General features: G+C 43.6%; 1 long non-coding RNA gene across 1 annotated transcript; it reads right to left on the bottom strand.

Annotated features, from left to right (window-relative positions):
• Positions 1-7,021: 7,021 nt before the first annotated feature.
• Positions 7,022-13,232, bottom strand: LOC147106235 (uncharacterized). Its single transcript, XR_015081474.1, has 2 exons — positions 12,822-13,232; positions 7,022-7,413 (listed from the first exon to the last, which is right to left on the bottom strand). It is a non-coding gene; the product is annotated as an uncharacterized LOC147106235 (long non-coding RNA).
• Between the last annotated feature and the right edge of the window lie 12,742 nt (positions 13,233-25,974).

The following is a 25,974-nucleotide window of genomic DNA, read 5'->3' as shown; positions in this document are numbered from 1 at the left end:
GACCCAAGCGGCCAGGAACTGGGTAGTCTGAGAATTCATAATGTGAGTAAGGAAGCTGACCTACAAACTATCTGGGTCATGCTAAAAATAGCCAGAGTCCAAGTGAGAATGGAATTGGACACTGGATCAGCCCTATCAGTCATAAATCGAAGGGATTACAACCGACTATTCTCACATATACCCTTGCGAGATACCAAGTTCGTATTGCAGACATACACGGGGCATAAAGTATACCCCATGGGAAAGATAAGAGTCAAGGTGAGAGACAGGGGCAAAGAACACCCCGGAATGGACTTATACGTACTACCTGAGGGAGGACCACCACTTCTAGGACGGGAGTGGATCAAGAAAATAGACATGGAATGGCACTACCTCAAAGCAATAACGAGTGAGGACTCAGGGCAGACAATCAGCTCAGACTCTGAAACGGATGACGATAAGACCAGCCCAAGCATGAAAGACAAGTCTAAAATGAACTTGCTGACTAAGGTTGGTAGAACGAATGTGGGCCTAAAGGCTTATGCTCCAGAGGAGAACAAAGTTTCAGAACAGAATTCCTCTGAACAACAACAACATAGCTTGACAGAGAATTCTGAGTCTGTTCAAGTTACAGACATATATATTACTGAGGAACATCGAGCTCGAACGCAAACTTATTTCAGATTACGACAGCAATTAGAACAATTGAATTGCCGTCTCGAGCAAGAGATGAAAGCAATGAAAAAGTCCTATGATACCGAATGGGAGAATCTGGAAAGACAACAGAAGCAGCTGGGGAAGAAAAGGGAGCAGGAGCACACAAACCGTCTGCACGAGGAGGCCAAACGAATCAAAGCTGATTCGGCTTCTGAAGGGGCGTGCTCCAATCCGATGGAACAAGATGTGCCGCAACTGAAGGCGCTGGTTAGCAGGTTGCAGGCAGAAAAAGCTGAGTTGGTCGACATGACTTCCGAGCTCCTACTGAAGTTGGGTGCAGCATCACCGGACGATTCATTTGTGGAAATTCGAATGATGGGGGCTGTGGATGATGGCGAAGTAGAAGCAGCAAAGGAGCCCCAGGACAAGGTTCTAAACAGCCCTGCAGCTAATGGAAAAGGGATGAGGACAGGAGAGTTAACAGTCAGCCAACTCCTCCAGGGCAAGGTTATAAACAGCCCTGTAGTTAATGGAAAAGGGATGATGGCAGAAGAGTTAACAGTCAGCCAACTCATTCATATGCTGAGGGATAAAGCTCTAAAATGGGAAAAACTTAAATACGAGCCTCAATCTTCAAAGGGAAGGGAGCTCTCAAAAGTCATTGGAAGAGCTGAGGTGGCAACCCAGACTGAGAAGTCTGCAGCAGAACAGCCCTTGGATGCCAAAAGTACGCTGACGCACGGCAATGCAGAACAACAGAATACTGAAACAGCTACTTCAGTAGAGGGATTGAATAGTCCGATCAATCAATCTCCGAATGAAGTTGAAGTATTGAAATCACAAATGAGGTCATTAGTAAAAGACTTGCAGGAAGCCCAGAAAAAGCGGGATGAATCTGAACGCATGATGAAGTCTCTTCAGGACAGATGTCGGGATTTGGAACAAAAGTCGGCTAACGTCCAGCTGGGTAAGGAGGAAATAGAAGACCCTCTCGCGGGCCTAGCTCAGGACGACACCGAATATTACCATGATCTGTTGAGTGACACTGAATATTACGAGGACCTGGTCTGCCCAGCTTGTGCCAAGAACTCCCAAAGTGCCGAAATCAGGATGAATCACTTAAAGTCTAAGGAACATAGGGAGATGGTGGCGTTACAGCTGGCAGCTGACAATGGAGCCCCGAGAGTCTCCAAGAAGCAAAAAAGGAAAAGACGAAGCAGAAGATGATAACCATCTGAACAATTATTACCTCTACCCGATCACACACGTGGTCCCCCGAACGGAGCCAAATCAGTTGGAAAGTAGGAAAATTTCCCAAGGCAATCCAACTGTTTTTTTGTTTGTTTGTTTTAAAAAGTCAGCAATGCTGGTTCAGAAGTGATGGAAGTAAAGCTGTTAAGTCTAGGGAAGGACTATGGGATGAGTCCCTCTAGCAAGGTGACCCGACTACACCACAGAGGCGTGGTCCGGACCGAGTCAAGAAGATCAGAGACTGAATCTGTGAACTGTTTCCCGCAGAGCACCACAGAGGCGTGGTCCGGACCGAGTCAAGAAGATCAGAGACTGAATCTGTGAACTGTTTCCCGCAGAGACTGAATCTGTGAACTGTTTCCGCAGAGACTACCTCTGTGAACTGTTGTAACATGAAGTTGGATATGTTATGATGTTATGTTAATGGGGAATAAGTATGTTGTAAGCTAAAAAGGGAGGATTGTAGTGTATGTAACTGTTCTACCTTTAAGAGAACTATTGTATGTAACCGTCCACCTTTAAGAGAACTATTTTAGGTGTGGCACTACTTTATCCTGGCTGCTGTATACTGTAATACCGACGGTGACCACACCGGTATATAAGTGCTGTGGCAGAATTTATTGGGCAGATTCGCCCTGACCTTCGAATAGTAAAGTCCTGTTTAAGTTACTCTTGTAGTCTGTGTATTACTTCGCTATACAACCCACAGACTTTACAATACTTTCATAGCAGAAGCTTGAAATTTAAGTAAGCTGAAATAAGTCTAACCATTTCAAATTGTAACTGAGCATTTGCCTGAACTGAAATTAAGAGTTGAAGCCCAGACCTGGTCAGCTCCTGGACAAATTGGGAGTCAATTCATGAGCCAGCTGAGTTAGAGATGTCAGCTGCTGAGGTGGACTCAATTCCAAAAACACATATCTTTGAAATGACAAAGACAGACCCAGGTGACGCACCTAAGATTCTTACGCGCTACAGGTCCTTTTTTCATAGTCTAAACAACAGACTAAAACAACAGCTACTCTCACTGAGATTCAGGTTCTTAATGGTTGGGACTTCATAACCTGTTTTTTTACAACAGGGTTTGATTTTTCCCTCTTCTTTTAGCAGCATCTTCCCTTTTGCCCTTCTCCACCATAAAGGCATCAAGGTGGCTTCTTTTCTGTTCCTCGGTAGTAACTGAAGTGCATAGTTTCCAGTGGTGATAACTTCCCTCTTATGTATCTTCATTACAGCTCCTAGCTTAGTTTTCCTTCCATAGGATTAAACAGCATTCTGAAGCTAATTCAAGAATTTACTTCTCCCCGCCAACTGCAGAGCCAGAAATTATCTCCAGCATCTATAATTTTAAATAGTGCCAAAACATATAATTAAAAATACTTATAACGAAAGGGTAGGCACAGCCCCAAGATACAATGTTGTAATGTTGCCAACTGAATTCATAACACTTAGGAATTCAGTTGCCAACATGAAATAAGTTAAGTAAAAGTTGCTAAGGTTCAGTGGTAAGTTGGATCAGAAGAACAACATATGGTTGCAGGATGGGTGTTCATGGTGTGTTCTTGATTTCTACCATGCCATCACAGGGAGATGCTGGAAATTGTGGACAATTGTGGTCATTGGGCTCAGCTGTGATGCCTTCTATTGTGGAATAGCCTACCATTCACTATGTCTAGACTCATGTTAGAAGAATGGCCATTTAGGATGAAGTAGTGGAGAGCCCATGAGCCCATATCCAAACATGAGCAAACGACACCTATAAGAGGGAAGCCTTTGACAAATAAATCTGTTCAGCTGCTACGGTTGGAAAAAAATGTATATTTTTTTATAAAACAATCTGAACAGTTGATAAATAAAACATTTATTGTAGAACAAATAAAATCTTTGATGGTTTTGCAAATATAACAGGAAAATGCAAAAGAAAAGCATTATAGCTAATTGAACACATATTTATTGATAATTTGCCACCAAAATAAACTGGTTTGTGTTATTAGGCAACAGCAATGAAAAATGTAGTTGATTTTGTTTTCAATGGGTATTGAAATGTATGAGTGTAGCTTTCACAATATTCTTTCTAAATAACATGAAATGGCAGTAAAGCCGAGAATTGCAATCGTTTTCCTATTAATGTATTGCAAAACATAAGCTACTGAGCTGGTTACAGTCATTTTAGATGCACACAGGGACTTAATCAATTTTAAATACTTATCCAAGTAGTAAATCAAATAAAATGCAGATGCATGTTTATTATGAAAGATCTTGCGTCAGTAGGGATATAATAATTTAGTAATACTGCTGATTGCTCTTTGTTACCTGCTAACCACATAACACCAATTAGATTAATGGGAAAAAATCCAATGCCATAATATTTCCCTGTTCTTTTGTTAATCTTCCCCCCTGTACATCTTATCCACTCTCTCTGAGCACTGCCCTCTCCGCACTTAGAATACTGTGTACAGTTCTCATCACTGCAGTACAAAAAGGATATTGCTGCTATGGAAAGGATACAGAAGAGAGCAACCAGAATGATTGAGGGAATGGAGGGATTGGATTGTAAGGAACAATTATGTAAATTGGGTATGTCCTCACTGGACCAGTGAAAGTTGAGAGGTGATATGATTGCTGTTTTTAGGATTCTAAAGGGACCAGATAATATAGACCATGACAAGCTGTGACACCTTGTCCAGAACAGCAGAACCAGAGGACACTGTCTGCGCTCGAAGGGGGGTAAATTGAAAACTAATCTGCGGAAACAGTATTTCAGTGAGCGAGTGGTCAATCTATGGAACAGGCTCCCAAGGGAGTCGATGGAAGCAGTTAGTATTGATTCATTTAAATGCAAATTAGATTTGAAAATGCAAATAAAATAAAATTTGGGGATATAGTATATGAGTAATTTGAGACATGACAGTGGTAAGAGTAGCATGCTTGGGAGAAGCAGGTGACTTTGGACTGATGGTTCCCAAAGCTCTCCACCACTGGGGTTTTCCTCGCGTCATGCCTGGGTCTGTTGTAGACTAATAGATAGAAATTGATTGCTATGATTAGTCAACAACTCCATTATCATTGTATCATGCGACTACCAGGTAGAAAGCAAACTAGATGAACCTTGGTCTTTTCTCGTCTAGCAATTCCTATGTTCTTAATGTTTCACCACTGCTTCTGCATCCACTCCCCCTTTCCTCCATGCCCCACTTGACTGTTCCAGTTCTTCTTTGCTCTGGTCCTTCCCAGGCCTACCCTTTGTGTTTGAGCTCTGCATCCTCTTTCACAGTAGTTTTAAAAGTAGCCTCACTCCCCGTGACTCCAGAGCCCACTCCCTCAACCTCTAGCAAGCTGTCCTGGCTCCAAGCCCCACTCCCCAAGTCAGAAGCACAGCTGGGTATTGCTGCACACTGGGACTACAAGCTTTAAAAGAATAGGTAGACTTGCTCAATTTCAGGAACAACAGACGTACTGAATGCCATCCTGCTGCTTCTAAAAACTAAAATGGAAAAGGAACAACAACAACTGGCATTTATATAGCACCTTTAACATAGAAAAACATCCCAAGGCGTTTCATAGAAGAAATAGGATCCTTACTCAGGAATTCAGGTGATCTGATGGTCCCAATGCTGACTGATGCTGTGTTCCCTCTTAAAACTGACACTGCTATGCTACTGAGGTGCCCAGCTCATACGGCGGCAATGCTTCTTTGCCACCTTGTCCCTTGGACTTTCTCACTACCTTCCTTTACCTTCAGTCCTTGTGGCCCTGCTCTGCTTCATTCTCTTCCAGCACCACACATGGGGACCCAATTTGCTTGTCTCCTGCAACAGCTCCAGGTATCTCTGCACTGGGCTCATTCTGCTTCTTTCCAATCTCAGACCAGGCCCTTTTCACTTCAGCCTCAGACCCTGTAGCCTCACTGTTGCAAGTTCTCTAGTCATCCTTGCCTGCCCTCCCTCACAACGTAAGCCTCTTGTTTCTCTCACCTGTGCATGTGCACTGGTTCCCAGCTGCAACAGTATTGCTCAGGGCCATGCTCCATTGCCATCAACGAGAAAACCATCCATCCCAGGATACAAAGTTGTGGCTCTTGATCCATTGTTCCTCTTGGACAGATCCCATCAACCCCCTACCCTCTCCTAGCCCAAGTCCCAAATCCAAAGGCCAAGTGCCCTACTTTAGCCCAGTGCAGACCCATAAACCCTAAAACATGCTTGCTTGTTATAGAACCTCTCAGATGTTTTATCCTTGCCCAGCCCTGGCCTCTAACCAACCAGCCAAAATCTCCATCTCAAACCAGATACATTTTGCTTCTCATCTTGCTGTGTGCCCTTGCCTTAGAAAATGTAAAATATACAAATTCAGTAAATTATTAAATGATCATCTATGGAATATGTACAGAAGAAAGGAGATAAACAAAATGACAAACTTGCAGGAAGTGCAAGGCACAATGAGTAAGAAAAGGAATGGGATATAAGCAGAGAGGTACCAGAACACAAGAAAGTGTGTGAAGCCAAACAGGAAGAGAAAGAGTAGAGGTAAAAACAGAAAAAAAAGAATGCACAATATTAGAGGTTGACAGAGAAACAGAAAGGCATTGCAGGCTATTTTAATCATGAACTATGCTTGGGAAAACCAATGATTATATTTCAAACTTTTACTAAATTAAATAAAATAGTTTGTTATATCAAATTCCTTTTAGTTGTAATTGTTCAGTTACAGTGTTCACCAGTGTTTGGTGAAGAGTGTATACAATCTGACAGGTAATATGTAATTCAGAGTGGCTTACGTACGATAACCAGCCGTGGCTGTAATTTCCTCCATCTAAACATTGGAAAGGCCAAAACCATCATCTTTGGTCATTGCCACAAACTCCATACCATTAGCACAGCCTTTATCTCCCTTTCCATCGAACCCTAACTCAGCCCACCTCAGCGTTCTGTTCAACCCAGAACTGAGCTTCCAAGCCTATATCCTCTCGATCAGAAAGACCACCTACTTCCTCAGTAATATTGTCCCCTTCGCCCTAGCTGTCATTGAAACTTTCATATGTGCCTTTACCACTGATGTAAGCCCCCAAAGTGCGGACCAAGTGATATACAAGGTCAACGTCACTGGCTTGTTGAAAGAAAGACAGACCCAATAATTGAAGTCAAAACGGTTTATTCAGGCCTGGGGAGAAATTTCTTGTGTCCCTACACAAGACTCAAACTCCAACGAGCCTCTCAAAGTCCACACAGTTATACAAAAATTAAGGCCCTGCCCTAGGGGCGGGGATAAGCTTATCAGCATATACAGAGTAATAGCTAAATTGTAATTATAAAACCATGACAGTTCATCTTCTTGCCGGCCCCAATCCCCACATTTCATTATCAGTTGGTCCCGTCACCTCTTGTGACCATGGGCCTCATCTTAATTACTTTACAACCATCCATTTGCCCGTAGTCAGATGATTTGGCTTGTTAAGTGTTTTCTTAAGATATCAGTCCTTGTTAAGGCGTGCAAAACACAGACTTTCGGTCTCGCTTCGGGTCATCTCTGCAAAGCAAACACATTCTAATTAGCTCCACTATATTTTGAAGAATGGAATCCTGTTGTGAATTACAATAAACAAATTCTTAGGTGCATATGTGTCACCCCGCTTGACCAACCACACATCCTCCTCAATCTTCCCATGAGTTGTTCTATAGTTTTAATCTCTCAGCATTTGAAGTCACTTTATCATGTTTAAAACTTAGCTGGGTAAATGAAATATACAGACCTCTATTGTTCAACTCAGAGTATGAATTAACCCATTCCCTCCACCTTGTACATTGGTGTTGCAATTGAATCCTGGTTGTCTTGCCCTGTTATACCCAATTTTTTAATATCTGACTTCACCACCTCTAGGCTTGATCGGCTTCCCATCCTCTAGATTCTGGGAACTTCCGCTCATCCAGAATTCTGGTGCCTGTATCTTATCCCACACCAATGCCTACTTGCCCATTGCCCCTGATCTACATTGGCTTCTGGTCCCCCTCAAATTTAAAATTCTCAGAGTTATATTTAAGTCTCTACATGGATTCACCCCTTCCTATCTCTGTAACCTCCTCCAGCCCTACAACCACCTCCCCCCTCCCTTGAACTCTCCGTTCCCCTGACTCTGGCATCTTGTGCATCACCCTCTCTTTTCGTCCCACCAATGGTGACAAATACCCTATGCTCTGGAATTCTGTCCTGAAAACCCTCTGCCTCTCCATGTTCCTCCTGAAAACCCACGTCCTTTGATCAAGCTTTGGGTCACCCCTTTTAATCTTTCTTTCTTTGGCTAAGCATTTGTTTTTCCTTATGCCTCTGTGAATGCCTTGGGACATTTTTTTTCAGCATTAAGGATACTATATAAGTGTAGATTGTTGTTATATGTCCCTGGCAATTTTTGAATGTAGCCAGATAGTCTGGCCTCTGTTTCCCTGTGACTTCTATGGTTCTTGTGTTGCAACCTTAGACACAAAGCCTTTTTACAAAAATGGGACTTTTAAAAATAGGGTGTGTTGCACTGTAACGGAAATAAGTGGTTCTTTAAGGAAAACAGGCACTTATCAGAAAACAGCTCCTGTTGAATTGAAATGAATCACATTTACATTGCGCCCAGTAATAATTCGTTAGAAAAAGGTATAATGCCAGAAGACTGAGATCTTCATGGATAGCACGTTTAATGAGGTGGTCACACTGCAGGTAAAGAGTGCACAGGCAGACAGGAAATGGGTGACAGCCAGGCAGAGTAAAAGAACTAGGAAGGTAGTGCAGGAGTCCCCTGGGTCCATCTCCCTCTCCAACAGATTTTCCATTTTGGATACTGATGGGGGAGATGGTTTCTCAGGGGAATGCAGCAAGATCCAAGTCCGTGGCACTACGAGTGGCTCAGCAGCACAGGAGGGGAGGAAAAAGAGTGGGAGAGCAATAGTGATAGGGGATTCTATCGTAAGGGGAACAGATAGACGTTTCTGTGGCCGCAGACGTGACTCCAGGGTGGTATGTTGCCTCCCTGGTGCCAGGGTCAAGGATGTCACTGAATGGCTGCGGGGCATTCTGAAGGGGAAGGGCGAACAGTCAGAGGTCATGGCTCACATTGGTACCAATGACATGGGTAGAAAGAGGGATGAGGTTCTGCAACAAGAATTTAGGGAGCTAGGTAGCAGATTGAAAAACAGGACCTCAAAAGGTTGTAATCTCTGGATTACTCCCGGTGCCACATGCTAGTGAGTATAGGAATAGGAGGCTAGAGCAGATGAATGCGTGGCTAAAGAGTTGGTGCAGGAGGGAGGGCTTTAGTTTTCTGGATCACTGGGTCTGCTTCTGGGAAAGGTGGGACCGGTGCAAGTCGGACGGGTTGCACCTGAACCGGAACGGGATCAACATCCTTGCAGGGAGGTTTGCTAGCACTGTTGGGGGGGGAGGGTTTAAACTAACTTGGCAGGGGGATGGGATACGGAGTGGAGCTATAGTAGGGGGTGATGCACAGCCAAATATAAAGGAAAAAACAAGGCAGCCTGGGAGGCAGAGCAAATATGTAACGGCACAAGGGAGTATGGCAAGGCTGGATGACATTTATTTTAATGCAAGGAGTCTTGCGAGTAAGGCAGATGAATTGAAGGTGTTGATGAACACATGGGAGTATGATATTGTTGGTATCACAGAGACATGGTTGAGGGAGGGGCAGGACTGGCAGCTCAATAGTCTGGGTATAGAATCTTCAGACGAGACAGAGGGGGTGTAAAAGAGGAGGGGGTGTATCAATATTAATCAAGGACTCAATTACTGCTGTAAGGAGGGTTGATATCTTAGCAGGTTCCTCTAATGAGGACATATGGGAAGAACTTAAAAACAAAAAGGGGGCAAGCACTTTGCTGGGAGTGTACTATAGGCCCCCAAACAGTCAGGGGGAGATAGAGGAACAGATATGTAGGCAAATCTCAGAGAAGTGTAGAAATAATAGGGTAATAATAATAGGGGATTTCAACTTCCCCAACATTAACTGGGATAGTCAGAGTGTGAAAGGCTTAGAGGGTGTGGAATTCTTAAAGAGCATCCAGGAGAGCTTTTTGAGCCAGTGTGTAGAAAGTCCTACAAGAGAGAGGGAGGTACTGGACCTAATTCTAGGGAATGTAGCCGGACAAGTGGTAGAAGTGTCAGTAGGAGAGCATTTTGGTGACAGTGACCATAATTCGGTGAGATTTAAGTTAGTCATGGAAAAGGACAAAGATGTACCGGAAATAAAGGTTCTAAATTGGGGGAAGGCCGATTTTAATATGATAAGGCAGGATCTGGCCAAAATGGACTGGGATCAGCTACTTGTAGGAAAATCCACATCAGATCAATGGGTGTCTTTCAGAAAGGAAAGAGAGAGAGTACAACGCCAACATGTTCCCGTAAAAGGTCAAGGGTGGGACCAACAAGCGCAGGGAATGCTGGATGTCAAGAGATATACAAGAATGGATTAGGAAAAAAAGGGAGGCTTTTGGCAGATTCAAAGGACTAAAAACAGTGGAAGCCCTAGAGGAATATAGAAAGTGCAGGGGGGTACTTAAAAAAGAAATTAGGAGAGCGAAGAGGGGGCATGAAAAAACACTGGCGGGCAAAATAAAGGAAATCCCAAGGTGTTTTATAAGTATATTAAGGGCAAGAGGATAACCAGGGAAAGAGTAGGGCCCATTAGGGACCAAAGTGGCAATCTGTGTGTAGAGCCGGAAGATGTAGGTGAGGTTTTAAATTAATATTTTGCATCTGTGTTCACTATGGAGAAGGGTGATGTAGGCATAGAAATCAGGCAGGGGGATTGTGATATACTTGAACAAATTAATATTGAGAGGGAGGAGGTACTAGCGGTTTTAGCGGGCTTAAAAGTGGATAAATCCCCAGGTCCTGACGGGATGTATCCCAGGCTGCTGTGTGAGGCAAGGGAGGAGATTGCAGGGGCTCTGACACAAATTTTCATAACCTCTCTGGCCACAGGGGATGTGCCAGAGGACTGGAGAACAGCTAACGTAGTACCATTGTTCAAGAAGGGTAGTAGGGATAAACCAGGGAATTACAGGCCAGTGAGTCTAACATCAGTGGTAGGGAAATTATTGGAAAAAATTCTGAGGGACAGAATTAATCTCTCCTTGGAGAGGCAGGGATTAATCACCACTTGGAGAGGCATGGATTAATCAGGGATAGTCAGCATGGCTTTGTCAGGGGGAGAACATGTCTGACCAATTTGATTGAATTTTTCGAGGGGGTGACTAGGTGTGTGGATGAGGGTAGTGCAGTTGATGTAATCTACATGGACTTCAGTAAGGCATTTGACAAAGTCCCACATGGGAGACTGGTCAAGAAGGTAAGAGCCCGTGGGATCCAGGGCAATTTGGCACATTGGATCCAAAATTGGCTTAGTGGCAGGAGGCAGAGGGTGATGGTCAGAGGTTGTTTTTGTGACTGGAAGCCAGTGTCCAGTGGTGTACCGCAGGGATCGGTGCTGGGTCCTTTGCTGTTTGTAGTGTACATTAATGATTTAGATATGAATGTAGGAGGTATGATCAGTAAGTTCGCAGATGACACGAAAATTGGCAGAGTGGTAAATAGCGAGGAGGGAAGCCTCAGGCTACAGGATGATATAGACGGGATGGTTAGATGGGCAGAACAGTGGCAAAAGGAATTAAACCCTGAAAAGTGTCAGGTGATGCATTTTGGGAGGACAAACAAGGCAAGGGAATACACAATGAATTGTAGGATCCTAGGAAGGACAGAGGATCAGAGGGACCTTGGTGTGCATGTACATAGATCCCTGAAGGCAGGAGGACAGGTAGATAAGGTGGTTAAAAAGGCACATGGGATACTTGCCTTCATTAGCCAAGGCATAGAATATAAGAGCAGGGAGGTTATGATGGAGCTGTACAAAATGCTAGTTAGGCCACAGTTGGAATACTGTGTGCAGTTCTGGTCACCACACTATAGGAGGGATGTGATTGCATTGGAGACAGTGCAGAGGAGATTCACCAGGATGTTACCTGGGCTGGAGGGCTTCAGCTATGAAGAGAGACTGGACAGGCTGGGGTTGTTTTCCTTAGAGCAGAGAAGGCTGAGGGGGGGACCTGATTGAGGTGTACAAAATTATGAAGGGCATAGATAGGGTAGATAGAAAGGAACTTTTCTCCTTAGTAGAGGGGTCAATAACCAGAGGGCATAGTTTCAAGATAAGGGACAGGAAGTTTAGAGGGTATTTGAGGAAAAACTTTTTCACCCAGAGGGTGGTTGGAATCTGGAACTCACTGCCTGAAAGGGTGGTAGAGGCAGGAACCCTCACAACATTCAAGAAGCATTTAGATGAGCACTTGAAATGCCATAGCTTACAAGGCTACGGACCAAGTGCTGGAAACTGGGATTAGAATAGATAGGGCTTGATGTTCGGCGTAGACACGATGGGCCGAATGGCCTCTTTCTGTGCTGTATAACTCTACGACTATGTCTCTATGACTAGCAGATAGCTAACGTTATACCTATATTCAAGAAGGGGAATAGAACATGTCCAGGGAACTATAGACCAGTCAGCTTACCATCAGTGGTACGAAAAATAATGGAATCCCTACTAAAGGAGAAAATAGAAGAACATCTAGAAACAAAAAATATAATAATGAATAGTCAGCATGGATTTCAAAAGGGAAAGTCTTGCTTGACCAACCTCATTGAACTTTTTGAAGAGGAAACAGAGAGTAAACAAAGTAATGCAGTAGATGTAATTTATCTAGATTTTCAAATGGCCTTCGATAAGGTACCCCATAATAGACTGATGAACAAGGTCAGAGAATGTGGAGTCAGGGGACAAGTAGTAGAATGGATAGCTAGCTGGCTTCAAGACAGAAAGCAGAGAGTTGGGGTAAAGGGTAGCTATTCACCCTATTCATTTTGAATTAAAGACCTCATCAAACCTCTTTCTTTTGCAGAAATGAGATGGTTGTTGCATTGGAGAATGAAATGGCCATCTGTCATCTCTACCGCGGAGGTGCAAGACTCTCCGCATAGCCACTGATTGAAGCCTGCAGGAAGAAACAAAGGTAAGTACACTTTTTCTAACACTTTGCACTTACCTCAGATACTCACCTTTCCACACTTGCACCCATCACTCACCTCCACACCACACTTTTGCACCCCTCCGACCCCCGCAGACCCACTACTTGGCTCGCTGACCTGGCGGGTTTCGGAGCCTTCAGGAAGCCTGCACTTGTGAGGGCAAAAAGGGGATAATCCTATTTTCTGCCTGTTAACTACCTGTTAACAGGCAGTTAATAGGTTTTAATCCCTTCCCACCTCCAAGGAGACGGGACCAGGCACGGGACGGCTACCCGCCTCCTGGCAAGATGGCATGGAGGTGGGTTGGGGGCGGGATGGGCACCCGCCCCCAAATTCTGCCATTTTCCCGGCAGTCCCGCCTCCATACCTGCCTCCCCAGGGCTGGCAAAATCGCCCCCATAATTGGCAAATGAAGTTCAACACAGATAAATGTGAGGTATTACATTTTGGAAGAATAGGGAGGTCACTTATTATTTGGAGGGTGCAGGTCTAGGTAGTGTAGAGGAACAAAGGGATCTCGGAGTACAAATACACAAATCACTAAAAGTTGCAACACAGGTTAGCAAGGCCATTAAAAAGGCAAACCATTCAGGCTTGGGCTGATAAGTGACAAGTAACTTATGTGCCAAACAAGTTAGAGATCATCTCCAACAAGAGAGAGAGTCTAACTATCTCCCCTTGACATTCAATGGCAATACCATTGTCATATCCTAGGGGGTCAAGATTGACCAGAAACTTAACTGGACCAACAAGAGCAGATCAGAGGCTGGGTATTCTGTGGCGCGACACCAAAGCCTTTCCACCACCTAAATGGCACAAGTCTGATGGAATACTCTCCACTTGCCTGAATGAGTGCAGCTCCAACAACACTCAAGAAGCTCGACACCATCCAGGACAAAGCATTAGGGTTTTTTTCTAGAGGGATAGAATTGAACAGTAGTGGAGTTATACTAAACCTGTATCGAACCTTGGTTAGACCACACTTAGAATACTGCGTGCAGTTCTGGTTGCCATATTATAAAAAGGATACAGAGGCATTGGAGAGGGTGCAGAGAAGATTTACAAGGTTGATACCAGAAATGCGAGGGTATACATATCAGGAAAGGATGAACAGGCTGGATCTCTTTTCTCTTGAAAACAGAAGGCTGAGGGGTGACCTAATAGAGGTCTTTAAAATTATGAAAGGTTTTGATAGAGTGAATTACAGAGAGAATGTTCCCACTTGTGGGGAAGAGCACAACTAAAGGCCATCAATTTAAGATAGTCACCAAGAAATCCAATAGGGAATTCAGAAGCAACCACAGGGAGTAGTTGAAGCGAATAGTATAGACACATTTAAGGGGAGGCTAGACAAGCATACGATGGAGAAGGGAATAGAGGGTTATGCAGATGGAGTTAGATGAGGAAAGATGAGAGGAGGCTCGAGTGGAGCATAAATGCCAGCTTGGACTGGTTGGGCTGAATGGCCTGTTTCTCTGTATATCCTATGTAATCCTATGTAGTGTGTAATTGTTCTACAAACGGGTTGCAAATCCTTTCCACGACTTGATAATTTCTGGGTTCACTAAAATGCAAAAGTCCAAACTGAAATAAAACTGCACATTTTTCTATTGGCAAGCATTGTGTTCCTCTGTGCCAATCCTTAATTAAATGTTCACGAATCATTTCATTTTGCCATGTAAATATGATTTGTTGTCTATCTATTTTTTAAACACTGAAACACCAAGACATCAGATCTGCACATCTGTTCCCGTGTAGCTAAAGTAGTTCTCTGTTGCAATTTTCCTGTGTGCACGCTTTACACTGAATTTTCCACACTGAATCACTTATGCATTTTACCGTCTATGTTTAGTGGACCTAAGGGAGCTAGGAAAGTTCCTGTATAGTGGCCCATTAACTCTTATCGTGCTGAATAAAATGCTCCAGATGGTTAACACAATAAATGTTGAAATTAGTATTTTGAAGTGTTCACTAAAACTACTGACAAATTGAAATGTCTATAATTTTGTAAAAGGGAATTATAGAGAATACAGAGATCGATTTTGAACAAGATTAAAAGCTGCTTGAGTAATATGCATCTTATTTTGCAGGTTAGTTTGGGCCAATAGCTTAAGAGTTTTTAAGAAGTCAAATACATGCTTTCATTAAACTTGGCAGCATTCCCAGAACTGTCTGTCTAATCATTTCACTCGAAGAAGCCAAACAGCTTCAGCAGCTGAAATTACATTTATTATTAGCATATAGTTAGTCAATAAAATAGCTGCCTTACGTAAAACTTTCAAAAGCTTGACTTCAATCATTCATAATTCTTTAAAGACACAAATGTTAAATCTGCAAACAGAAACTGCATTTTCACAAATAAAAATGTTATTAACAGCTCACAGAAAAATAGATTTCATGTAAATGTAACACATTTTTTCTTTGTTAAACCTTGCCCTGTTCTGAGCACAAACCTTTCTGTATAAAAGCATAACTCTGTGTTGCTTCCAGAAAATTCCTTACCATGTAGAATTCATATTTCTATGATCTACTTCAACAAGCAAACTTTTATAAATATTCTTGCAATGCTGTAATTCTTCAACAGCTACATTATAGAGGGCTACGATTACAACTAAGAAGTGAACTGAATTAAAACCTTAAAATAACTGCAATGTGACCCATTTTAGATTTGGATGCAGTTATTTCTTTAAACAGAGCCAGAATACGTTGGGCCAGATTTGCTGGAGTGGGGCATCTCACGGCATGCCCCGTTAATTAGATTTGTTCAGGCACGTTTAAGTTTTTTACATTTTTTTGCCCACATAGTTGCTGGAAGTGCGAGCTGATAACAGCACAGCGAGGTAAACTGGTAACTTGGTGTACAACAGGCGAAACAGTGAGATTAACCAATGAGATTTAAGGATTGAAAAATAAAGAGGAAGGACTGAGAAGGAGGGTGAATTAGAGTGGGTGAATTCAATGTCAAATCAGGTGAAAAAAAAGGAAATAAAGAGAAATAAAAGAAAGATTTGATTCAGAGAGAGAAAGAGACAGAAAGGAAAAGTAAGAATATTTTTTTAGAGATTTAAAATTTGACATTTTAAAAATCTCCTAAAACAATTCACAACCTGAAGGAAGGAAACTCCACACATATAAATTTTTTCTTTAAATTTTAAAAAATGTATTCATTCACAGGATGTGGGTGTCACTGGCAAGGCCAGCATTTATTGCCCATCTCCAATTGCTCCTGAGAAGGTGGTGATGAGCTGTTTTTATGAACCACTGCAGTCTGTGTGGTGAAGGTTCTCCCACAGTGCTGTTAGGGAGGGAGTTCCAGGATTTTGACCCAGCGACGATGAAGGAACGGCAATATATTTCCAAGTCAGGATGGTGTGACTTGGAGGGGAACTTGGAGGTGATGGTGTTCCCATGCGCCTGCTGCCCTTGTCCTTCTAGGTGGTAGAGGTCGCGGGTTTGGAAGGTGCTATCGAAGAAACCTTGGCGCGTTGCTGCAGTGCATCTTGTAGATGGTACACACTGCAGCCACTGTGCGCCAGTGGTGGAGGGAGTGAATGTTTAAGGTGGTGGATGCCAAACAAGTGGGCTGCTTTGTCCTGGATGGTGTCGAGCTTCTTGAGTGTTGTTGGAGCTGCACTCATTCAGGCAAGTGGAGAGTATTCCATCAGACTTGTGCCATTTAGGTGGTGGAAAGGCTTTGGTGTTGCGCCACAGAATACCCAGCCTCTGATCTGCTCTTGTTGCCACAGTACTTATGTGGTTTGGTCCAGTTAAGTTTCTGGTCAATCTTGACCCCCTAGGATATGACAATGGTAATGCCATTGAATGTCAAGGGGAGGTAGTTAGACTCTCTCTCTTGTTGGAGATGATCTCTAACTTGTTTGGCACATAAATGACTTGCCACTTATCAGCCCAAGCCTGAATGTTGTCCAGGTCTTGCTACATGCAGGCACGGACTGAGGAACTGTGACTGGAATCATCAGCGAACATCCCCACTTCTGACCTTATGATGGAGGGAAGGTCATTGAAACAGTTGGTTAGATGAGAAACTCCTGTGGCGATGTCCTGGGGCTGAGATGATTGGCCTTCAACAACCACAACCATCTTCCTTTGTGCTAGGTATGACACCACCCTGATTCCTATTGACTTCAATTATATTAGGGCTCCTTGGTGCCACACTTGGTCAAATGCTGCCTTGATGTCTGGGTTCGAATGGTCCTAGTGGAACCCAAACGATGCTGTTTGATAGCACTGTCAACGACACCTTCCTTTGTTGATGTGGTTGGCTTCATGGGGTCTGGAGTCAGAGTTGAGGACCCCCTCCTGTATACTGTATACCATTGTGTTGCTTGCTGGGTCTGTCCTGCGGTGGGAGATGGGGATGGAGGAATCTGAGACTTTGGCTGATAGAAATGATTCTGTGAGTATGACTGTGACTTTGGCACAATCCCCAGATGTTAGTGAAGAGGACTTTGCAGGGTCGGCTGCCTTTGTCTTGTCCAAGTCTGATGCCTAGTGTCCATCCGATTTTATTCTTACTGTAATTTTTTGTAGCGGTTTGTTTGCTAGGCCATTTCAGAGGGTAGTTAACAGTCAACCACATTGCTGTGGATCTGGAGTCGCATATAGGCCAGACGGCAGGTTTCTTTCCCTAAAGGACATTAGTGAACCAGATGGGTTTTTACGACAATCCACTAGATTCATGGTCACCATTACTGATACTAGCTTTTTAATTCCAGATTTATTTAATTAACTGAATTCAAATTCACAAACTGCTATGGTGAGATTTGAACTCACATCGCTGGATTATTTGCCCAGATCTCTGGATTACTAGTCCATAACCACTATGCTACCGTACCCCCTACTTATAATTGTTCACTTTCTGGGCAGGAGAGGTGGATTGACAGTCATTACCAATTATGACATCGTTAAAAGGGTACTTACCCTGTTAATTACTAGAATTAATTTTCTGTGGCGAGTTTAATGGGCAATTAATGTGCAAATGCAGCAACTTCATAAAAATCACAGGGAGGTTAAATGCGAGATGCCATTTTCATGAAGCTAATGGTGGAGCGGCGCAAATCGGCCAGCAACATGTGGCAATTCACAATTCAGGGGATATCTCTTCCTCGCTACAATTTGCTGACTGATTTGTGCATTAATAATGGCATGCGTTGTTCAGATGTCGTCATTTGTTTCCAGCAAAATCTGGCCCATGAGCCAGAAGATAAACTGAGTATCTTCATATATATATTTCTATTTTTCATATTCTAATATTTATTTGCCACCATCATGCTAATTGGTGAACGGGGAATTAGCATCGGTGAATGAAGTCACAACAGCAAAAAAAAATTTTAGGTCTGAGTGGCCATCTAATTCCTGGCAGTCCGGTAAAGGAAGTGAATATGATCCCTAGTGGCCTAATGAGGGCCATTCAATCCCTGGTGGTCTTGTGGTGAAAACACCACTAAGAACTTTGACAACAAAAAAATTCAAAGGGCAGACATATCAGTGATGCTGTCATTTTTCCCTGGAAGCGTCCTCAGAGAGGGATTAGATACAGTCCTTCATGGCCCATGTCTCTCCCTTCCTGTGCTGTGTTCTTGTTTTCTTTATCCTCTGTTTGGTTTCAAACTGCTGCTATGCCCAGGAGGTTCCAGAGTCACTTAATGTCTGCCTCCCCAGAGCACACTGCAGTAGACATGCTCCATTGGTAGCTGCCTTGTGGCTTTTGGATGGATTGTGAAGTATTTTTCCAGCCATGCCCCAGGGTCGAAAACCATACTACAAAATGGTAAACAGGATGTCTCAGGGATACTTTCTCAGAAGCACAGTAGGAGGGAAGGGTTCCTCACATCATTTTTGAGAAGGGAGTACTGTTGCAGTTATTGCTGATTGCTGGTCAGGTAAAGTGTTTTTAGATTGTTGCAACCTTACTGCTTGTGGATGAAGTGTTTAGCTTACAGACTGCATTATTCCATTTAGGTTAGCTGTTGCTCTACCTTTTGGAGTCAGCGAGGAAATTTTGTTTTTGGAATTCAACTTGTAGATATTTTATTGCTGTATTACTGGAGCATGGCTTTATAGTTTAGATACAGCCTGAATCTCTTAAACTTTACTTTAATACATTATGTGGAAATCTGATTACAGAGAAAGCTATCTTTATTGACTCTGGATATCTGAGTGTTACATTTACTGAGGCATTTATGAGATATACTAGTAATGCTTTTCCATAATAGGAATATACCCTGAATGTCTTGGAACAAATTCCAAAATTAATGGTTGCGTGATCTGCCAAAGTACAAGCTATATCTCCTGGGTATTCCAATGGCTCAGTAGTAAAATGCACGGTATGGTGTGGTAAGGAGCAATAAAACCAAGGATGTCCCACTACAATCCCTGGTCTGTCATTGATTGAGTCATGAACTTTCAAAAAGCCTTTTACAAGTTCCCATGTGAAAGTATTCTAATGGAACTAAAAACCATGGGACTTCAGGGGAGAATGTGGCACTGGATATGAAGTTGATTTTTAAAAATAGAAACTCAAGAATACATGCGAGACATGCTGGGCTGTGGGGGGATTCAGAATTTTATCTTCATTATTGTTGCATCATGTGGCTATCAGGATGGTAAAAGGTGAACCACATGGACCTTTTCGTCTAGCAATTCTTATGTTCCTGTGTTTCTAATGTTAATGGTTTGCTCATGCTTGTGTATGCATACATTTGCATAATGGGTATGATGTTTCTTTCTCTTTCCTGCTCCAATTTCTTTACCCATGCCTCCCAACATGCCTTGGAATTATCATCCCGATGTGTGTCCTCAACTCTACTTTTATCATTTCTGCTAGAGATTCAAGAAACATTACTAGATTCAGGGATATCCCAGCCGCCCATGTGCTCTGAAGCTTATCTATTCTTAAAGGGAATAAACTAGTTTTTGAATGTTCCATGACACATTCAGAAATCAAGAGGGGAACTTCTAGAGACACCAAGAATTATTTTTTGGAGGCGACTGTGGGGTTCCATAGGTGCTGGTAGAGGGAACATGGAAGCACATTGATCAGCATGATGACTCGAAGACAACTAGGGTGGGTAAAACTCAGAATCCCCCCACAGCACAGCATGTATTCTTGGGTTCCTATTTTTAAAAATCTAACTTCTTATCCACATTCTACCCTGAAGCCTCATGGGTTTTAGTTCCATTAGAATACTTTCACACGGGAACTTGTAAAAGGCTTTTTGAAAGTTTAAATACATTGGGGTCGATTTTCAGTGTGCCATGAAGTGGGCTTTTAGGCGTGCGGGGGGCTAAAATCCCGAATTCGGGGGTCCTGACACCATCCCGCCCAAAACCCGCCTCCATGTAAGTTTCAAAGGAGGCGGGTACCCGACCCGCACTGGGACCCGCCGACCCAAGGCGGGAAGGGATTAGTGCCAGTTTTTAGCCTAATCCCTATTTTGAAGGTTGTCATGTGGGATTCCCGATGGCTCCAAACCACGCCAGGTTAGAGCAGTCGGGCCGTCAGGTTGAAGGACTTGGAGGGGTCGAGATGTCGGCGTTCAGGTGAGTGATGGGTGCATGAGTGCAAAGGTAAGTGTGTTTGGTGTGACTAAAGTGTGTAAAGAAGTTTAAATTACCTGTACTTACCTTTACAGCCTTCCTTCCTCTAGGCTTCGGGAGCCCATCATTCAGCCGGCACAGAAAGCAGAACGGCTGCGAACTGTCAAAAGTGACAGCCTGCAGCTTTCAGTGCCGGCGAGATTTCTAACTGAGTCTGCGTAGAAGGACTCAGGTTAGAAGTAAGACTGTCAGTGTTTGACAGCTTTAAGCAGCTGTGAAACACTGATATTTCATCTGTCAACACGTCTTGACAGATGAAATTTCAGTTTGTGACGTCACCTGTTGTCGGGTGGCCCTTAATTGGCCTGCTGAGTCCACTGGGCGGGCTCAACAAGGTCAATCAAGTGAAAAGCATCTCGATGGAGGAGGGACTACAACCCGAAAGTTGTAGTCCCGCCTCCTTCCCGACTTCTGAATGAAAATCCAGCCCATTATATCAAAGGGGTTAAGCCTATTTACTTTATTTGTAACATCCTTAAAAAGTAAGGTGACCATATTTTTTAAACCGAATCTGGGAATACACAGGGTGGGAGCACAGCAAGGTAGCCAGGATGGAAAATGTAGGTTGCGCAGCACAGCGAGGCAAATTTTTTTAGCAGTCTATATTGAACTGTTGCACAGAGTCATAACAGCACAGAAGGAGGCCATTCGGCCCATTAAGTCTGTGCTGGCTCACTGCAGAGCAATCCAGTCAGTCCCATTCTCCCGCTCTATCCCTGTAGCCCTGCAAGTTTATTTCCCTCAAGTGCCTATCCAGTCTCCCCTTGAAAACATTGAGTGTCTCCGCTTCCACCACTTCCATTGGCAGCGAGTTCTAGGTCCTCACCACTCACTGCATAAAAAGGTTTTTCCTCACATCCCCTCTGTATCTCTTGCCCAAAACCTTAAATCTCTGTCCCCTAGTCCTTGTACCATCAACTAGTGGGATCAGCCTTTCCCCATCTAGCCTATCCAAACCCGTCATAATCTTGTACACTTCTATCAAATCACCCCTCAACCTCCTTTGCTCTAATGAAAACAAATCCAGCTTCTCCAACCTGTCCTTGTAGCTAAGATCCCCCATCCCCAGAACCATTCTAGTAAATCTCCTCTGCACCCTCTCAAGGTCTTTCACATCCTTCCTAAAGTGTGGTGACCAGAACTGGATGCAATACTCCAGTTGTGGCCTAACCAGCGCTTGAAAAAGGTTCAGCATAACTTCTCTACTTTTGTACTCAACACCTCTATTTATGAAGCTCAAGATCCCATATGCTTTGCTAACCACTCTTTCAATATGTCCTGCCACCTTCAGGGACCTCTGCACATTAATTCCCAGGTCCCTATATACACTACAAATGCAAAACAAATGTGCATATCCTTACCACAGATGTGACGTCACATTATTGAAGTGCATTCAGATACCATTTATAAATAATACAGTAACACTGTTCAGGAACGTCAGTTTTTCATACCTACTGTCTATACAGCCTATTCAGAAAAATCTCTTTCTTCACATCACTGCCCAAGTGAATTATTTTTCACAGATTTATTAATGATTGCTGTGCTATCTGCACATTTCAAGAAAACTGGCACGACGACTTTGTTGCTTCTGCTAGTGGAATATGCGTAGAGATTAACCTCCATCAATGATAATGTGGATATGTCGAACAGGTACTCTGCTAGTTCCAGGATATGAAAGATTATGTGAGCGAGTCTCTGGTGGCTCACCCATGTTCCTATCTTTAGTTTGCACACTGATAACCACAAAGTTCAACCAAACAGCATCCACCTGTTAGTTCCAAGCTTTCTCTGCACTGACCTCGCCAACTCCTCTCTCAACACTTCCACTGCCTTTGTGTTGTCAGATTGCTTGTATGACATCCAATTCTGGATGAACCAAAAATTCCTCCAATTAAACATTGTTTTCAGTCCCACCACAAACTTTGTTCCTTGGCCACCGATTCCTCCTCCATTCCCTGGCCACTATCTCAGGTTGAACCAAATGGTTTGCCACTGCAGCATCTCTGAACTGAGCTTCCAACTCCATAATCCTCTCCATCGCAAAGATCGCCAATACCTCGGTAACATCGCCCAGCTCTGTTCCTGCTTCAGCCCACCTTTCTTCCTATAGCTGAGCTTTTTTTAAACCAGCTTTCAGAATTTTCTCCAGTGTATGTATTATGGAAGTTCCAATGTTCCCACCAACAACACCTGGAAGGAGCTCACAGACATGTTTGTCACGAAGATTAAGACCATCTGTTTATCCACCTCTGCCACACGCCCTAATCCCCTTGTCCACCAAGCCAAACCTCTCCCAAGGCTCCCCTCTGCCCTAGCCCTGAATCCATGTCTTTCCCTAGTTTCTCCCTTACCTCCTGCTCTATGTAAATGAGACCCACTTCCTGGCTCCCTTGACCCCATTCCCACTTAACTGTTGGCCACTAATGTACTACTAGTGTTTATTTCAGAATCACTGCACACAAGCTAAAAATAAAGACAAAAGTGCTGAAAAAATGAATCTGTATGCAGTAAAGATTGATTAGATAAGATAAAAAAAACTATGTTAGAAATTTGAAACAAAAACAAACAGCTCAATCAGCATTTATGAAAATAAATAAATATTTTGGGGCCAGAGTTCTTTAGAAGTAGGGGTTGTGTAGGGTTCTCAAAATTTCCACATTCCCCAAAAGTTATGGATAAAGGGGCCCTGTATGGACAAGTTATTAAAAAGGGTACCCAAAATGGCTTCTGAAACCTCGTGACCAAAACGTACAGGATTTTAAAAGCAAGGCCCTGCAAAAGGCAGGCACTTTCAAAAACTGAAACGAAACCTAACATGCATGAATCTGTGAAAGACTTTGTGAAGCCAGACAGCTAGGTAAACACAGAATATGCATTCTTCATCTTGGGACAGATCAAGTCAGAATGGGCCTAACCTTGAGGCCATTAATTTTCTGCACACATAATCGGTAACAACTCACAGTAGCCACCAAGCCAGGAAAAGGACAATTAAATTTCATAAATAACAAACAGCCAGGATATCAGAGCCATTAAACCAGGAGACAACCGCCCCAAAAGCTGTTAAAGTGGATGACCGTAATCACTTTGGACGAGCCTGCCAAAAGTTAGACAAAGGACTGACCTGATTTGGCGCACAGATAAGGGATGAAGAACTGGGTATAATTGTAGGCCCACCGGTAGCCAAGGTCTCTTGCCTCTTGCTCTGGCCGCTTGCTTTTCACTCTTGCCCTGGCCTCGTCGCGGGCTCTCTTCTCCCTCCTCGCACCGCTCAACACCAAGGACGCCCATTACTACACCGAGGGCCAAACGCGGGAGGAGAACGAGACCCGATTCAAAGACGCACAGGAAATACGGGGCCACGAACGGGCAGACGAGACGAGATGAGATAAGACGAGACGAGAAGAAAACGGTAAACCGGTAAAGGCTGAGAAGGGCAGCGGAAAGACGTGATGGGGGACAAACGGCCTAGTTATAAGCTGGCGTTTGATAAATAAGTTGATGTTCGAAGCATGGGTAGTAAAAGCATATTGACAATATAAACCGCCAACCGAGCCCCAACCATAATAAAACCGTCGGCAACCAATCCGCCAGAAGAAGAAGAAGACCCATCGTGACAAAGTACCCAACGAAGACGTTAACAGAGGAAAAGGAGGGTGCTTCGCATAAACAACTCCATCGCCGCGCCCTGTGACCACGTGGCAATGACACACCTCAAAGGACAGCAAGAGTGAACCCCAAAACCCACAACCAGTTAAATCAACAGGTTTCGAAATTGGTGAGCATGAATCCCTGGCCCCTCATAGCTTAATCTAGTTAGGTATTGGGGGTGGTATAAGGATAAGGGGATTTTAATGTATTTGTTCCCTCGATGTGCCATGTGTTCCCCATTCCCAAATAAGTGTATTGTTTTTATATGCCTGTAATTATCCTAGTAATTCTCAGTATTGTGATTTTGTTTTGCCTTTAATAAAAATTACGGTTTTCTTGCACCGAACCAGTTGTCTACTCGTTTTTCCTGTATCGCCGCCTGTACCTAAGTCCGGTGTCTAGAACCCAGGGGTGTGGGAGCGATTCAAACTGCTCAGGGACAGTCAGGGGCAGAGCTGACTGGGCACACGTCACCCCCTACAGTTGAATAATACACCTCAATTAGTAAGAACACAACAGCACGGTGGCATAGTGGTTAGCACTGTTGCCTCACAGCGCCAGGGACCCGGGTTCGAATCCAGCCTCGGGCAACTGTCTGTGTGGAGTTTGCACATTCTCCCCGTGTTTGCGTGGGTTTCCTCCGGGTGCTCCGGTTTCCTCCCACAGTCCAAAGATGTGCGGGTTAGGTTGATTGGCTATGATAAATTGACCCTTCGTGTTAGGGGGATTAAATACGTGGGGTTACGGGGATCAGGTGGAATATGTGTCGGTGCAGGCTCGATGGGCCGAAATGGCCTCTATCTGCACTGTGGGGTTTCTGTGTTCTGTGAAATATCCAAGTACTTAAAAGATATTGGTTAAATAAACTTATATAGTAATCTGGGATGTAATGTTTAAGTTATCCACCAGATGGAGCCAAAGAGTAAGGTTTCACATTCACCAGTATTTAAGGTAATGGGTCATGTACTCAATGTCCTGGTACACCAGTTATTAAGGTAATGTGGCATTGCATTATGGGTATGACTCAGAGGTGAATCCTCCATCTTGCCATCGTGCAGTAAGAATTGTGTGTTTTGCTTGCAGCCTGTAAGAGCTATGTCTCTCTGCTACACTGTGTAATAAACAGTTGGGTTTTGTTCCTTATATCTCGCTTCTCTCAGTTTCTGACCTTACTACTCGGATATCACATATTGGCGACGAGGATCAACAGATCACATCTTGAAGAAAAAAAAGAGAGCACTGAATAGAGGATCATGGCTGCTACGTTAGGAAAGATCTCTGCTTTTGATGTTCAGACACAGACCTGGGATGAGTACTGCGAGTTGCTGATGCATTTCTTTGAAGCAAATGATATAAATGATGTCAGAAAAAGGAGAGCTATTTTGCTCACTTCCGTGGGAAGTCAGACGTATAGTTTAATGAGAAACTTATGCAGTCCTGAAAAGCCTGCTAACTTAGTGGCCTTGCTGATGGACCATTTCAATCCCAGACCGAGTGAGATTGTACAGCGTTTCAAATTTAATTCACGGAACAGAAAACTGGGAGAGACTGTATTGGATTATGTAGCGGTGTTGCGAAAATTGGCACACGATTGCAATTACAGGAACAACCTGAAAGACATGCTGAGAGATAGGCTAGTTTGCGGGATAATGGATGATCGAATGCAGAGGAGATTATTGTCCGAGACTGGGCTTACGTATGAAAAAGCGCTGGAACTTGCTCAAGCCATAGAGACAGTGAACC

Source organism: Somniosus microcephalus, chromosome 16, assembly GCF_052327205.1.
Source record: "Somniosus microcephalus isolate GS21.2 chromosome 16, FLI_Smic_1.0, whole genome shotgun sequence".
NCBI lineage: Eukaryota > Metazoa > Chordata > Chondrichthyes > Squaliformes > Somniosidae > Somniosus > Somniosus microcephalus.
This window is presented reverse-complemented; position numbering and strand designations above follow the sequence as displayed.